The sequence below is a fragment of the Acomys minous genome (genome assembly GCF_964271855.1).
Source record: "Acomys minous genome assembly, chromosome: 17".
Lineage (NCBI taxonomy): Eukaryota > Metazoa > Chordata > Mammalia > Rodentia > Muridae > Acomys > Acomys minous.
The window spans coordinates 38,755,792-38,771,190 of NC_140500.1; the positions used below are offsets into that span (position 1 = coordinate 38,755,792).

At 36.8% G+C, this 15,399-nt stretch overlaps 1 protein-coding gene across 6 annotated transcripts in view; it reads right to left on the minus strand.

Annotated features, from left to right (window-relative positions):
- LOC311588645 (contactin-4) overlaps positions 1 to 15,399 on the minus strand; it is a 980,815-nt gene that overhangs the window by 732,614 nt on the left and 232,802 nt on the right. The gene's annotated exons all lie outside the window — the stretch shown is intronic.

Sequence of the window (15,399 nt, forward strand, 5' to 3'; positions counted from 1 at the left end):
GTGAACAAAGGAACATGGAATCACTGTAGTAAATACCAGTCCCAGCAGGTGGAAGATTCAACAGAATTATGATTTTAATTCAAACTTGTTCCAAGCTGGGGTGTCTTTAAGCAGGGAACCTAACTCAACAGCAATTCATCCTGCTTAAGGCTTAAGCGAAAAATTAGAGTGTTATTCTTTTCTGTTGTATTCTGAAAAACCTAATAATTCTAGAGTCAAAATCAGTTTTCCAGGACATTAATAATTTAAGTATGCTCTGTGGACAACCATGTAGCCATTAAGGGTGTGATTACAAATGAGCATTTCTTTAATTTTCTTATTGATACATTCATAGTCCCTGTAGTGGAGTGTTGTTTTTTTTTTTTAAATTGGGATTCACACTTGACACACAGGAACTTGGACTTTGTTAAGTCCTTGTTTCAGTACCAAGTTATGCTAATAAACACATACCATGAAAATTTATTTCTGTGTCATCTTTAAAGTAAGCAATAGCTTTTTAAAAAGTAACTCTGGTGCTTGAGAGGTGGGTCACCAATTGAAAGCACTATCTGTTCTTGCAGAGGACTCAGTTTTGCTTCCCACTGTTCATGTAGTTCCTGGCAACTATCTATAACTCGGGTCACAGGGGATTGGACACCTTCTTCAGACCTCTGAGGGCACTAAAGCCTTGTGGTGCACAAATATGCATGTTGTAAACACATATATAATAAATGGAAGTAATCTAAAATTTAAAAACATTAATTCTGATAGCTTTTAATGAACAACACATATTAGATTTAATAAACTCATATATAATGGTGAAGTGTCATAACTTCACCATAACTCAGCCACCCAGTTAGCTGAGACCCCAAGTACATGATACCTAGCTGGGTTCTTGTTCTTTTCATATAAAAGTTGTAAATCATATTTTTGTAATAAAATCCTAACCAGACGTATACAAAAGACAGTACCTCTGGCTTTGAAAACTAGAAATGTCATGCATCATAGTACATAAAATCCCTCCTCACTGCTATAGTCTTCCTTGGTAAGGGTCATCAATCAGGACACATGCCTCAACTGAGGTACCTGGGCAACTACTAACATACATTCTGGTAAAAAAAAAATAACGTTGTCCACTGGTGGTGTGCTTATAGTATACAGTAACCAAGAAAGAGTGCTGACAATGCTATAATTTAAAGCAGAAGAGGTCATTGGAGGAAATAATTTACTAGATGCATAAGTAAAATCAATCACTGGATTGTTTGCCCAACATTACAGCCTGCCATGATAAGACCATGGTTTGGGTATTTGGTTATTTGAAAAGAAATGCCTGTAGAATCAAGTATGTGAAAACCTTGTGCCCTGATGATGGCACTGGTTAGTGGTGTTATAGATCCTTTTGGAGGTGAAGCCTTGTTGGAGGAAGTATTTCACTGGGTATGGGCTTTAAGGATTTATAAACTCATACCATTAGCTATTTTCCCTCTACCCCTCTCTGTCTTCCCTGTAGTGACCATCCAGCTTTCCTGTTCCTACCTACCACCATGCCATGCCTTTGCCCCCGTGATGTTTTACACTATCACTCTGGAGGTCTAAGCCAAAATAAACCTTTGCTTCTTTAATTTGCTTTTGGCTATGGTATCAAGTCTAAGCAACAGAAATGTAATGGAACTCTTATTTTCTAGCTTGTGGTGCTATTTGGTTTAGGGGACAGAGTTTCACTTATGAAATTAAGTCACTAGTGGTGGGCCTCTGAAAGCTACACAAGACCTTGGTACAAGCTGTAGCATCTGCTATTTGGTTCGTGGGCATATGGAGAACATTCCACATCACACTCTTAATACAATGGACAGAACTGTCCTATCTCCCTCCCAATTCTCCAGCATGATGAATTTGAATCCCTCTGAACCTATGGGCTAGAATGGGTCTTTCCTCTATTCAGTTATCTCCCTTGGGTATTTAGCCACAGCAATGCAAGAGCAACTAATCCATAGATTCACTAAATCCCTACAGAACTGTATGCAAAGGAGTTCTAAACTCTCTTTGTACCACAAATCAACTGGACATGTTTCACAATGGAATTTCTTACTGAGATACAGAGGCTAAATCATTCCTGAAGGAGCCTGCCAAAGAGTCACGTGAATACAGAGTGAGTAAGGCCAATGGGCTCATAATAAATAGTCAGATGAGCTAATGATACATTGGAGACTGTAAAAGAGAGCAGGCGGCACAGCGGAGAATGTTAAGGTCAAGATAAGCAGAAGAGAAGGAGTGAAACAAGCAAGTAGGGATGGAGGGAAAAAAAGAAACGTGGGATGGATAGATGGATGCACAAAGAAAGGGTCATCATATAGGTGGTGCAAACAGAGAGCAAGCACATAGTTCAGAGAAGCAGAGCTCCTGACACAGATACAGCCATCCATCCATCCACCCATGCGGTTTCTGTAAGATACTTCACACATTTCCAGTAAACTAACTGAGTTAGTTTAAGAAGGCTTTTCTTTGTCATAATTAGTATTTCTTGGACAACACACAGATCAGATGTAGCCATGACAGTATACATTGTCACATATTCTGATAAAGAGCACATAGAACTCAGTATCACAATTGTGTAGATGATTGTGTGTGTCCTTGGGGCAACCTAGGGAAAATATCTCTAACTTTGTACATTTCTGCACTTTTCATCTGGAAAACAAAAACAAATGCAGAAATCCTACCAACCAACCAAACAACCAAACAGAAAACCAAGCAAAGTTCTATGGCCATGCTTGACTTGCAAGTTAGAAATTAGCAGAAAATCTTAAGCAAGATGGGGGACAGGCATACTGTGCATAATTCAAGGATGTTCCTAAGCGTTTGCAGGCTTGAGGGGTACTAAAGCCATCTCTGGCAACTTTAAATAGCTACTACAAATTCAAAGGCTGTCCAAGTCCTGACACAGCAGGGTTTATCCTTTGGGAGGCTATGACTCACTTACTCTCTCAACTACTGGATGCAAGCTGACACAGTGTATCCCCAAGCCAGTCCCTGCTGCTAATGTTCCTATTTCTATCTTGGAGCCTTTTAATTTGCATATTCCCCAAATGACTATGTCTGCTTGTCAAGTGGGATTCTCACCTCACTTGGAGCTCCCAGCTCTTTCATGAGGAAGAGCATGCTGGCAAGAATAGCCAGCATGCCGCAGAAACCCATGTAAGCAATCAACAGCTTACTTTCAGCCAAGTGTAATTTTTTTCTTACAGCCTCAACCAAAGGCAAAATAGCATAAATGCCTCTTGCTAATTCCATGTTCTCATACACAAGAGCTCTGTTAGCCCTCCTAACAGATGAGAGTTTGGGGAGCTTCAACAACCCTCCAGCAGATGCGTTTCTTAACATCTGTTAACATTACCTCCTCCTCACGTCACTCAGTGCAAGAGTCTCAAGTTTCTGTTCAAAAGCAGGAATAGAAGCAATAATTTGCCATGCTACCTCTAGAACACAGGTGGAAGTGGCTGGGAATCCTAACTCTACTGGAAAGCGACAAGAAAGATATGGGAGGCTTATGTAAGCAATCTCAAGTTTACATTCTTAAACAGAAAGGTGAAGAAATGTTAGAATCTATGTTTGGGCTTGGCCATAAGTGCTAAAGAAGAATTGATTATAGGAATCAGAAAAGTGTTTGTTAAGCCAATAGCACTCAGTACATGTAATTTATAAATTCACTAAGGACTGCTTCAACTTTTCTTTTAAGAAGCACTATTTTAATGTGAAAAATAATGATTTTTAGCATTATAGGATAAAGTGTCATGTGAACACATATCTCACCTTTAATATGAAATAATGAAATAAAACAAATAAAACGAATATAGTAACAACATGTTTGAGAGGTGAGGGATTTATTTATTTTTAATTTTTACATATACATTTATATTATTCCACATATATACAATAAACTACCTCTAGCAAGAAGAACCATGTCGAAATCAGGAATTATATAAATGTTATATTCTTAGTGTTTTGGCTATTTGTATTTGACAGCCTTAAAGAAAACATCTTTCCTATCTTGGTGCATCTAAAATTCTGAATATAAATCAATTGGGGTTGAAAAAAAGAAGGGGGAATATAAAATATATACAGGGAATATAGAACAAAAAGTAGAATAGTGAATGTACTCCTCAACATAATGTCTCATTTGTCACCACAAGGTCATTTTTAATTCACTGGTATAGAATTGTGTATTTAGATGCAAAATAAGTTTAATTCTAGATACAGTGATATAAAATTAAAACATAAGATTATTTTTCACAAGCCAGGCATGGTGGCACACGCCTTTAATCCCAGTACTCAGGAAGCAGAGGCAGGCAGAACTCTGTGAGTTCGAGGACAGACTGATCTACAGAGCAAGACCAGGACAGCCAAGGCTAAAACAGGGAGACCCTGTCTTGAAACAGCCCGGATAAGAAGAAGAAGAAGAAAAAGAAGAAGAAGAAGAAGAAGAAGAAGAAGAAGAAGAAGAAGAAGAAGAAGAAGAAGATTTTTCACACACATTATGAATATATTTCTACTTTAATATGAGGTATTTTACCCATATAACTTAATTATAATACAATGTTTATTTGCAAAACTTTGAAAGTGCTATTGAGGCTGTTTAGGATAAATAAGTCATACAAGTTAATTGTTAGCTGATCAAACCATGGTCATGTCAATTGCTAGTCTACTTTTATCACAAGAATATACTTCTTAATTGAGACAGATAGATATGATTCTATAGAAAGATAAGGTAGGATAGTTAGATAAGGTCCTCAAAAACCTAAGAGGTGAGAGATTTAAATCTGTTACTTATTAGGAAATACTATCTATGTCAGTTATAGGCACCTTCTATACAATAAATCTCAAGAATCAGGTCATACATCTAAACTTTGTGCCCTTGGACCAACATTCTTCAATTCTACCACCTCCTGTTCTTTCATCATTCTGATCTCATGAGCTCAACTTTTCTAGACTTCCCAAACAAGTGAGATAATTTGCTTCTATATATGTTACTAGATGGTCTCTGTGTCTGTTGCACACATAAAGATTACTTAGCCCTTTAGTGCTGGAAATGTCACTGTTGCTCTTCCTAAAGAGGAAAACATTTTGTGGAGGTAAAAAGTTTATTCTCTATACATTGTGTGCCAAGACTTTTATGCTATTCTTGGGCACTGTGAAACAAAGAACCATTTCTAAACCTGTTTCCTCTACAATGTAATGGCAATCTTGGCAGGGATGGAACCTAGGGTGCATTTTATGTATAATGCTCCGTGAGTTTAATCTTTCCAGCTTACTCATTAGAAAAAACAATCTCATATTCGTGAGTGGAATTGTATTGTGCAGTTTGCTAGTTATGCAATAAGCACAATTTGATCTTAAGCAATCATTTGTGGTATAGGAAAAGTCAATAAAAGGATTTGTCATAGACATCATTGCTACAGCACGGTACTACTGTGCTATCGAGCAATCAAGAGCATAAGCAGGGCCATTTTCATTCCCGGCTATCTTAGATGCTGGAGAACTAGGTTACTTAGGAGTTAGAGTTAGGCTCTGCTGTAACAATCCAGAACATAATGGCTTCAAACATTAAAATTTTATGCTTCACACAAAGACTGGTGCTACTTGTTCTGTTCTCGTTTCTTTCAATTTTCTTGTCATTGTGTTGTGGCTGTTTTCTTTTTGTTATCCTACTTCTCTGCTAATGAAATATTTATACAGTGCCTGTTTAAATTCAATTTGTAATCATCAATTAGATATTGACTGACGGCTTTTTCATATCTAGGGACTTCATGAACACAGAATTAAAGGAGAGGAATTAAGAAGGATGTAGGTATTCAGTGAGTGACAGTTTTACAAGTGCCTTGAAGAAAGAAATACCGCCAGAATTACACTCTATATCATCTTTATTTAAAGCACACTTGCCATGTCTTCATCTTTGGCTCATAAGCTGTGCTTTCAGCAATTGCTTGCCTATTTTGTTCAAATTATTAAGAGTAGATCTATCTGCGTGCAGCCTTCGATGCTCCTTTTCTTTCACTGCCATCAAGTCCTTACTGGAGGTTTTTGTTTACCCACTATTCTCCTCCCTGCAGAGAACAGGTGGGGATTATTCAACACCTAGGTCCAGGCATCAGCTCTTTAAGCTGTGTTTTTTCAAGCTCTTAAGGAGTCTGCTGGAAACAACTCATGCTCTGCCATTACCAGCATACTTAATCTTGCCTTAGCATGAGACACAGCATCCACAAGCTTTGAAGGTAGCTGTAATTACAGCTTCCTTGTAAAATTTTCTTTCTCCTAGTAAGGATCTAGTTAGCATTCCTCTAATCTCTAATCTTTTATTTCAAAGGGAGGTGAAAAGGTAAAAGAAGCAGGACCACTTATCTAGGGAATATTGAGTCCTTGACCTTTGAGGCAAGTGCATACACACACACACACACACACACACACACACACACACACACACACATTTATATTATTCCACATATATACAATAAGCTACCTATATCAAGAAGAACCATGACACAATCAGGAATAATATAAATGTTACATTTTGTCCCACTCTTATTTCATCCTTTTCAGATAAAGTTAGCAGCTGTTGAATTTCATTGCACCAATACCCAGGCTGAAGCTTCTGAAATTTCTCTAGCTTGCTTCTGGTTGTTTGCTTCATTGTTCTCAGTTCATATTTTAGTTCAACAGTACTGCAACTGAGATCTTATTCCGTTTTCTGTTTACCTGTTTCCACTGGGCAACATCATCCAATCCTTACAGGCAGGTCAAATCAAAGCCATGCTAGTGCTGTCAAGATAGGTGGCCCAATCCTAGCTTTGGCTCTATCCAAATGGCTAGGTAAATACATTAAATTTAATGCAACTTTTTCATTCCTTCCCACTATTTTATTTTATAGACTCTAATTAGATAATTTCTTTCTTCCCTTCACTTTCTCCAAAACCTCCTAACTACCTCTCCCTGTTCTTTTTCAAATTCATGGTCCCTATTTACATTACTTGATGTTACATTTATATATAATTATTCCTAGATACATAAGTACAACCTGAGAACTGTGTACAAAGTTACTTGTTTGGATGTTTTTAGCCTATTTGTTATTAGATATCTATTGGTGGACTTTTTCTGTGGGAAGACTCCCCTCAAATTTTCTTTGTTCCTCTGTTTGGTGGAGGCCTCTGGGCCCTACTACTATTCAAGGTAGCACATCTACTGTTGTCCTTCCTTAAAACTTAATGCTCAAAACAATCACTATTTCCTAGTATTAATTATATCAATGAGTATAACTTCATAATGTTCAAATAGTTATTGTGATGTTGAGGATTTTCATTCATTTTATGATTTATTTATTTTATTACTCTTTTTTTTGTGTGTGTTGAAGATTAAATTCAGGAGTCTGTGAATGCTGGCCTAACACTTTACCAATGAGTACAAACTTAATCATTTTGATTATGTTAATTAAGGTGTACTTTAAAAAAAGAATTACAGTGTATATTTTATGATCTAATGAAATATACATTCCTCCATTTTGCATGAAATGAATTAGAAAGTTTGTAAAAGATTATTTGGAAATTTTAATAAGCTGGATATATTTTAGTTTAAATGTGACAAGGTATAATGCATCTTGCTTTGTTTTTCTATATGTAAAAATCAGTAACATAAGATTATTTTTGGTAGGCGATTTGAAACCCTATCTTAGAACAATCAACATAGATTTTATGTTGCTATCACCTCTTGAGAGCTATCAAACAGCAAACCCAACCTCATTCAACTCCAGGCTCAATAAAATATGATATTTCTTTACTGGAAATGGTGTAATAACACATCTTTTGAAGTAATATCACCAAAGAATTCTATGGGAAATAATAAAAAATATTCAATATCAAAATGTTGATGAGGTTGTAGGACCTTTCCTAAAATATCCTGTCTAGGCTAGCTTAGTTTAGAGAACAAAATGCATTTATTTAAGGCACAAGCTATGGTTTCTTATGGTACAGATGGACAATTTGTGCCCTGCTTTTGTTTAGCATTTTTTTTTTTTTTTTACAATATGGCACCAAACCTTCTTGAAACCAAAGCAGAAAGAAAAGTAGAATTATAATATTTATTCTTGCTTTTCCCTTACTAGTTTTTAAGGAAAGATGTGTTAGAAGAGCATAGTAAAAAATGCAATTTGAAAACCTTTTCTAGTGCATTAGAAGCTTGTTGTTCAGCACTTATAGTTTTCAAAGCAGAATAACTTATCTAATGTAGATCAGCAAACACATAAAAATAAAATGTAGCCCCAAAATCGCACCTTCTCTCCTGGAGGGAGGAAAGCAACTCATGCACTTTGTAAGATTCAGGAAGTTTAGAAAAATCATACATGATCCACAATGCCCAGTCTCCAGGTTAGCAATAGTGGCTAGGGAAGGGGATTATCACTGAGTCATACTGGGGACTTAGATAGATATGCACGTGCAGCTCTTTTGAATCATCACACATACTGGGGTAGTCTTTTCACTGATGGAGCTACCTTTGAGATAATTGTTCTCTTGTAACTCCCCCCGCCCCCCCGCGCCACAATGCTCCTGCAGGTAATTCCAATAACTGTGTTGGTTCACTTAGCTAACCTTGAGTAGATTCATTATGTTGGTATGTCTTTGGTTGCCTGCTAGGGTAAACAGACATTTGTTCATATCTTCCCAATGAAAGTTACATGTCAACAGAACTAGATTAATTTGAGTCATTCGTTTATTTATAGTGCTGGGTATCAAACCTAGTTCCTCATGCATGTTGGGAAAGTGTTCTAACACTTAACTACACCCTCAGATCCCCAGGATAGTTTTAAAAAGATATTTTACATGATGAAATAAAACAAAACTGTGCAGAAACTATCATGAAAGAACTGTGACATCCAAGATATGACATCATATCTGAGCAGTGATTTTGAGTATGTGTCCTAATAAAAGGACATTTAATAAATGGATACATCATAAACACACAAAAATAATTATTACTGAACTTCACAAGAAACTAAATATAGAGAGCTACAAAAGACATTAGTGAATCCATAATAAAATGGATAATGGTTGAAATGGGAAGAAAACCAAAAAGAAATTCTAAAAACTAGAATTCTAAAATACTCATTTAATGATTTAGACAAGTGGAAGCTTTGTTTAAACATTCAGTGATTTCACAAATGCTATGGCCTTCCTTTATTTTCTGGTATGCGCTTAAACAATTATTGCTTTCTTTGGAGTCAAAACATTGTAGTTTCTGAACAGAATTTGACCAAAGACATCGAGTTGATTTTCAAAAAGAAACTGTTAGATTTAGTCCACAATCTCCCAAGTTCTCTCACTGTGAAAAGATAGGAAATTCTCTGATATGATTTATCAGCTTTGGTATGTGGTATGGCACATTAAAAAAAAAACTCTACTGTTGTTATGAGAAAACTTGTGGTGCTTGTAATGCAACAACCAAGACACACTGAGGTCAATACTAGAAGAAACACTGGTGAAGAAATAATTAAGGCACTGGAAGATCTGAAGTTGTTACCTTCTACACAAATTGAACATGTAAAATAATTATTCTACAAAATACATTAATATTATGAATGGTAGGATTATTGGTTCAAAATATAACTTATCATATATGCAGAAAATGGCAACAGAAAAATAGCGTGAGGTTGTCAATATTAAAAGCGAAGATGTTCTCAGACTGAAGTTAGAGTACCACTAAATATATATGCATACATACATATATGTACATACATGTATATGTATAGACATACATACATGTATAAATACACACACATATATACATATATGTATACATATACACATATACACATACACATATATATTTCAATATATCATAAAAAGAACTAGATCTTTGTCAAAAACAAGGGTCTATAGGTGTGTGGGTTTATTTTTGAGCCTTCAATTCAATTCCATCGATCAGCCAGCCTATTACTATGTCAGTGCCATGCCATTTTTATTACTGTCGCTCTATAGTACAGCTTGTAATTAGGGATAGAGATTCATCCGGAAGAACTCTTATTATACAGGATTGTTTGAGCTATTCTGGTTTTTTTGTTTCCCAGCTATTCCACTCCTGGGAACTTACTGGAAAGATAGTCCACCATATAACAAGGACATTTGCTCAACTTCATTTATAGCAGCTTTATTTGTAATAGCCAGAATCTGGAAACAACCTAGATGTGCCTCAACCAAAGAACAAATAAAGAAATTGTGGTATATTTACACAATGGAATACTACAGCTATTAAGAACAAGAAATTCTTGAATTTTGCAGGCAAATTGATGGAACTAGAAATGATCATTCTGAGTCAGGTAACCCAGACCAGAGAGATACACGTGGTATATACTCAGTTATAAGTGGGTATTAGCCCAACATAGATGTTCTCTGAGAGACTCCACCCAGCAGGGGAACAGATGCTGGGACTTGTAGCTGGATTCTGAGCAAAGTGTTGAGCATGACAGATGGAGGGGGGTGGGGAGTAGGGGGATGGAAAGTCCCAGAAAGTTTAGGAGTCCCACAAGGAGACCATCAAGACCAGTGGATCTGGACCCAGGAAGTCTGCATAAACTGTTGCACCAATCAAGGACAACGCATGCAGTGAACCTCAATACCCTGTTTAGATATAGCCAATGGACAGCTCGCTCTCCACGGTTGTCAGGGAGTGGGGCTCCCTCAGACATCAACTCTGATGCCCCAGATTCAATCACCTCTCCTTGTTTGGGAGGGGCTGTGGGCATACAGAGGATGAGATCTGAGAGGCTGTGTCCTATGGTGAGGGAGGAGGACCCATTCTCTCAGAGGTCTAGTGCAGGGAAATAGGGTTGTAAGAGGGAGGAGCATGGGAATGTGAAGATACAAGTGACGAGATACAATCAAGATCGAATATGAAGAAAATACAATAAACGTTTAAAATCTTTAAAAAAGAAAGAGAAGCAGGCCTCCAATCATACAGAGAAAAAAAACGTTAAAAGCAAAAAGAACAAAAGGGTGTCATACAATGAGAAGAACAGATGTTTGACAAACAACATTTCTCGTTTTCCATACCAACGAAGGGTAGGGTAAAATGCAGCAATACCTTCAATGTATTGAGGGAAAAAAAAGTAATGTCTGTCATATAGAAATTCTAAAAATATTTCAACCTTATTCAAAACTAGTGGTAAGGTTTGCATTCAACCATAAACAGTGTAGAAAGTTTACTCTTAATACACCCACGGAAATAAATAATTAATGTGTATTTTGAACAAAAACATCTGAACTCAAAGGTAATGGATTAGAACAAGCAATTAAAAATAATCTTATAAATACATGGGAAAACCAATGTCATTTAAACACTCACTACATTCTGTTATAATAACAATCATTAAGTAGAAGAAAACATTGAACAAAAAAAGCTATTTATTCAATGATAAGTTAGAACTTTGAGGAGCTGTGTAGCTAAGTTTTTAGGTCATATTAGTAAACACTGTTAAGTAGGGCTCTATTAAGATGAAATACAAACTAGGGATATCTGAGAAGAGGGAAACTCGGTTGAGAAAATGCCTCCATAAGATTTGACTGTAGAGCATTTTCTTAATTAGTGATTAATGGGAGAGGACCCAGCCCATTTTTCGTGGTGGCCTCCCTAGGCTGGTCGTTCTGGGCCTGTAAGAAAGCAGGATGAGCAGGCCATGGGGACCAAGCCACTATGCAGCATTCCTCCTTTGACCTCTTCATCATCTCCAGCGTTTGGGTTCTGGCCCTGTTTGAATTCCTGCCCTGACGTCCTGGGATAATGAACAGAACACAGAAGTGTAGCAGGATAAACCCTTTCTTTCTCACCCTGTTTTTGACCATGTGTTTTATCGCAGCAAAAGAAAACCTTACTCAGACATCTACCAAAACTAGAAATAAAGAGAAAAATCCAAAATAATCTAAATAGTGTTTGTGGTGGTTTGAGTAAGAAGTACCCCTCATAGTCTGTGGCATATGTTCTCCAATCGTGGATCTGTGTGGATGTTGGTGAACCTTTGGGAGAAATTACAAAGCACTCCTGGAGAAAGTACCCAGCCCAGGTGAGTGGAGGCCTGGTGGTGGAGGGAGGTATTTGACTGTTTATATACTGATCCCTCTTATTCTTTGCTCTCCCTGATTTATGTTCCTGGTTCAGATTTTGAGCGCTCAGTGTCCTGCTGTGGCCACCAAGCCTGTTTCATGCAGCCATGCCTCTCTTCTATAATTAATCTCACCTATCTGGAATTGTAAGCCGAACTACACTTTTTATTTAAGTTGCTTTTGGACATTGTGTCTTTATCACAGTAACAGAAAAGTCACTAATACAGTGCTTAAAGAATGCTCAGTCATTCCAAAGGAAAGCAGAGACACATGGAGAAACAAAAATACTCATCAAAGAAAGAACAATCCCTTCTTTCACGGATTAAAATGAGGACAACCAAATGCAACTCCCCTCTTAAAGAGAATAAAAGACCAAAAGGATACAGCTTCAATGCTACTGAAAAGAGAACTTGCTGGAATGAATTATCAGATGTTGCAAACAAAATAAAACATCAATGCCAGACTGAGGTAAAGTTAAATGAACAAATTCAACACTATAGTATCAAATAAAATACAAGTGGCAAAGAAACTGGGGCCTAGGAGATGGTTCAGCAGTTGAACACATGATTCTCAGTGAAAGAGACCCATATTCAGATCCCAGCACCAAGTTAAAGAATTGAGCCTCAGGAAAGGCCTGAAATGACAGCTCTAGGGTTTTGATACCTTCTGCTGCCCTCTGTGTGGTCACACACATATATATGCATACACACACACATTGACACACACACATAAGCAAAAATAATTCTTTGTAAAAGTTAGAATTATTGAGAAAGTGATGAATCACACAGTAATGAAGACAGATCAATTCTACATATTGATAGATAGCTGCTGTCCACTCATGGTAATTTGCAAACCTGGTTACTTGCCAGGTAAGTTCATAGCACTGTAAAACCATAACTCTGTTTATCATTATATTCTGTTGCTTTTTAATAGCATAATCACATTATTTTAATTTTACTTGTATGTTTTTATTTCTTCCAAGGAACTTCAAATTCGACACTCCAGAGCAATAGCTACTTTACATATGCCACTATCAAGTCTATTAGATAGTCTAGTATATTGACTTCCTTAAGATTGCTGTAGAGAAAACAAAGGATCCTTTGTTCCTGATATTCTTTCAATGAAACGTAACATCATCTTTTCCATTACACTTAAGAAAAAGTATATAGAAGAAACTGGACCAAGTTACAAAATCCATCTAGACATTTTTACATGATTATTATGAACAGTTTCTACACATTATTTTTACTATTGTAATATGTATATCATATGTATGTATGTATATATATATGGATATAGTACTTTATGTCATCAAACTAGGATTTTTTTATCTGAATTTCTAAAGACAAAAGGTTTTTTTTTAAAGCTCTTTACAATGGTACTGAAATAAAAAAAATCATAAAGACTAACATGGATAGACAAGAGAATTGCACATCATCAGGTAATGGGTTATTTTCTTATTGGCAGTGGCCTGAAATGTATTCAGTAGCACAAGCACAGAAACACAAGGCCACAGGGATGTGTTTTCTGAGTTCTAACATTTCTCTCATGGTATGTTAATGCATCTCTCAGCACAGGTAATGTTACTTCTACTAGGGAAGGCTCTGCCAGCTAGGAAGAGAAACACAGAGCGAATACAAATTCTGCTTCTTGTTAAATATTTCTCTACTATATCAAAAGTCCCTTGAAGGCTGATTGAATTCATTAAGAGCTAGCAGAAATTCTTGTCATTCTCTTCTTTCTGGCCAAGATGCCAGTAAGAGAAAAGCCGACAGTGCATCAGCTGAACTGCCAAGAAGCTAATGTTATAGCCTAATATTTACAACCAAATAACACTAATTATAAAAAAGTGTCAATTACACAGGGCCTGGCATCACAGCAAGTATTTGGCATTCCAAACTTACAAAATCAGTTTAGGAAACTGAGGCTAGAAGCAGCATCTGGTAAAGTAATTGAACCATCAACATGTCTCTCTTAATCTTTTTCTATGAAAGGGATTGGAGCACAGTCATGTCAAAACACTCAGGAAGCTAGTCTGCATTGCTTTCAAGGAGTCTACTGAGTTTATGATATATCTCCTATATCATGATAGCTGAAAATGAAACTTCTCTACCTGAAACACAGTTCCATATTACCATACTGAAATGATTCATCTGCCATAAAACGCAACATTTAGAAACATCTTGTGGACCATTAGTATATCTCCAAGGTTGTGTAATGTTTACAACTCTCTACTTCAGAACATTTCAACTCGTACCAAACAGAAACTTTGACATACCGAAAAGCCATGCCCTTCTCAGTCCCACTGTTTCCTAGAGACCACTAAATAACTGCATTTGTCTGAACCAGTCTAGAGAGGTGAATGTAAGCTTCCTCCTTCTCTCTGGGTTCTGGCTTGCCTATATCTGCAATCTTTATAAAGCAAGCTGATATTATGCCTATGAGCAATATTGCTATCTCAGTTTTTTTTTATGATGGGAAAACTGGTATTAGAGACTGAAGCTATCTACTCAAGTATTTAAGCAAGTATTCAATTGCAGCACTGTGAATATAAGACTATAGTGAGTTTGTCCTTAGTTGACAGATGACTAAATTGTCCGTTCAGCAATTACTCTGCTGATCTTAGTTTCAGCACAGACACTTAGAAGGTGCAGTAAGAATTCATAAACCATCTACCTGTGATTCTCATATAATATGTGAATGTTGACTGCAGGTGTTAGATAAAAAGGTATAGAGAACAAAGAATAAAACCCAGATGATAGGCATGTAGAGGTATAGAGCAGGAACGCACACAAAGCACAAAGTCATTCTGAATTTTTTTCAGATAAGTTAGAAAATGCCCTTTAATATGAAAACCCCTATTTCTAAATATTGCTGTGGTGGTTTGAATAGGCGTGGCCCTCATAGACTCATGTGCCATAGGGAGTGGCATTATTAGGAGGTATGGTCTTGTTGGGGTAGGTGTGGCCTTTGAAGGAAGTGTCTCACTGGTGGGGGTGGAGGGGCTTTAAGAACTCAGGCTAGGGTTATGTGGCTCAGTCTCTCCTGCTGCCTGTGGGTAAGATGTAGAACTCTCAGCTACTTTTCTAACACCATGTCCACCTGAATACTGCCATGTTTCCTTCCATGACAATAGTGGACTAAACCTTGAACCATAAGCCAGCCTAATTAAATGCTTTATTAGAATTGCCTTAATCATGGTGTCTCTTCCCAGCAATAGAAACTCTAACTAAGACAGTTGGTAAACAATTCAACTTTTTCTTTGTGGAAGTAAAACCTTAAATCA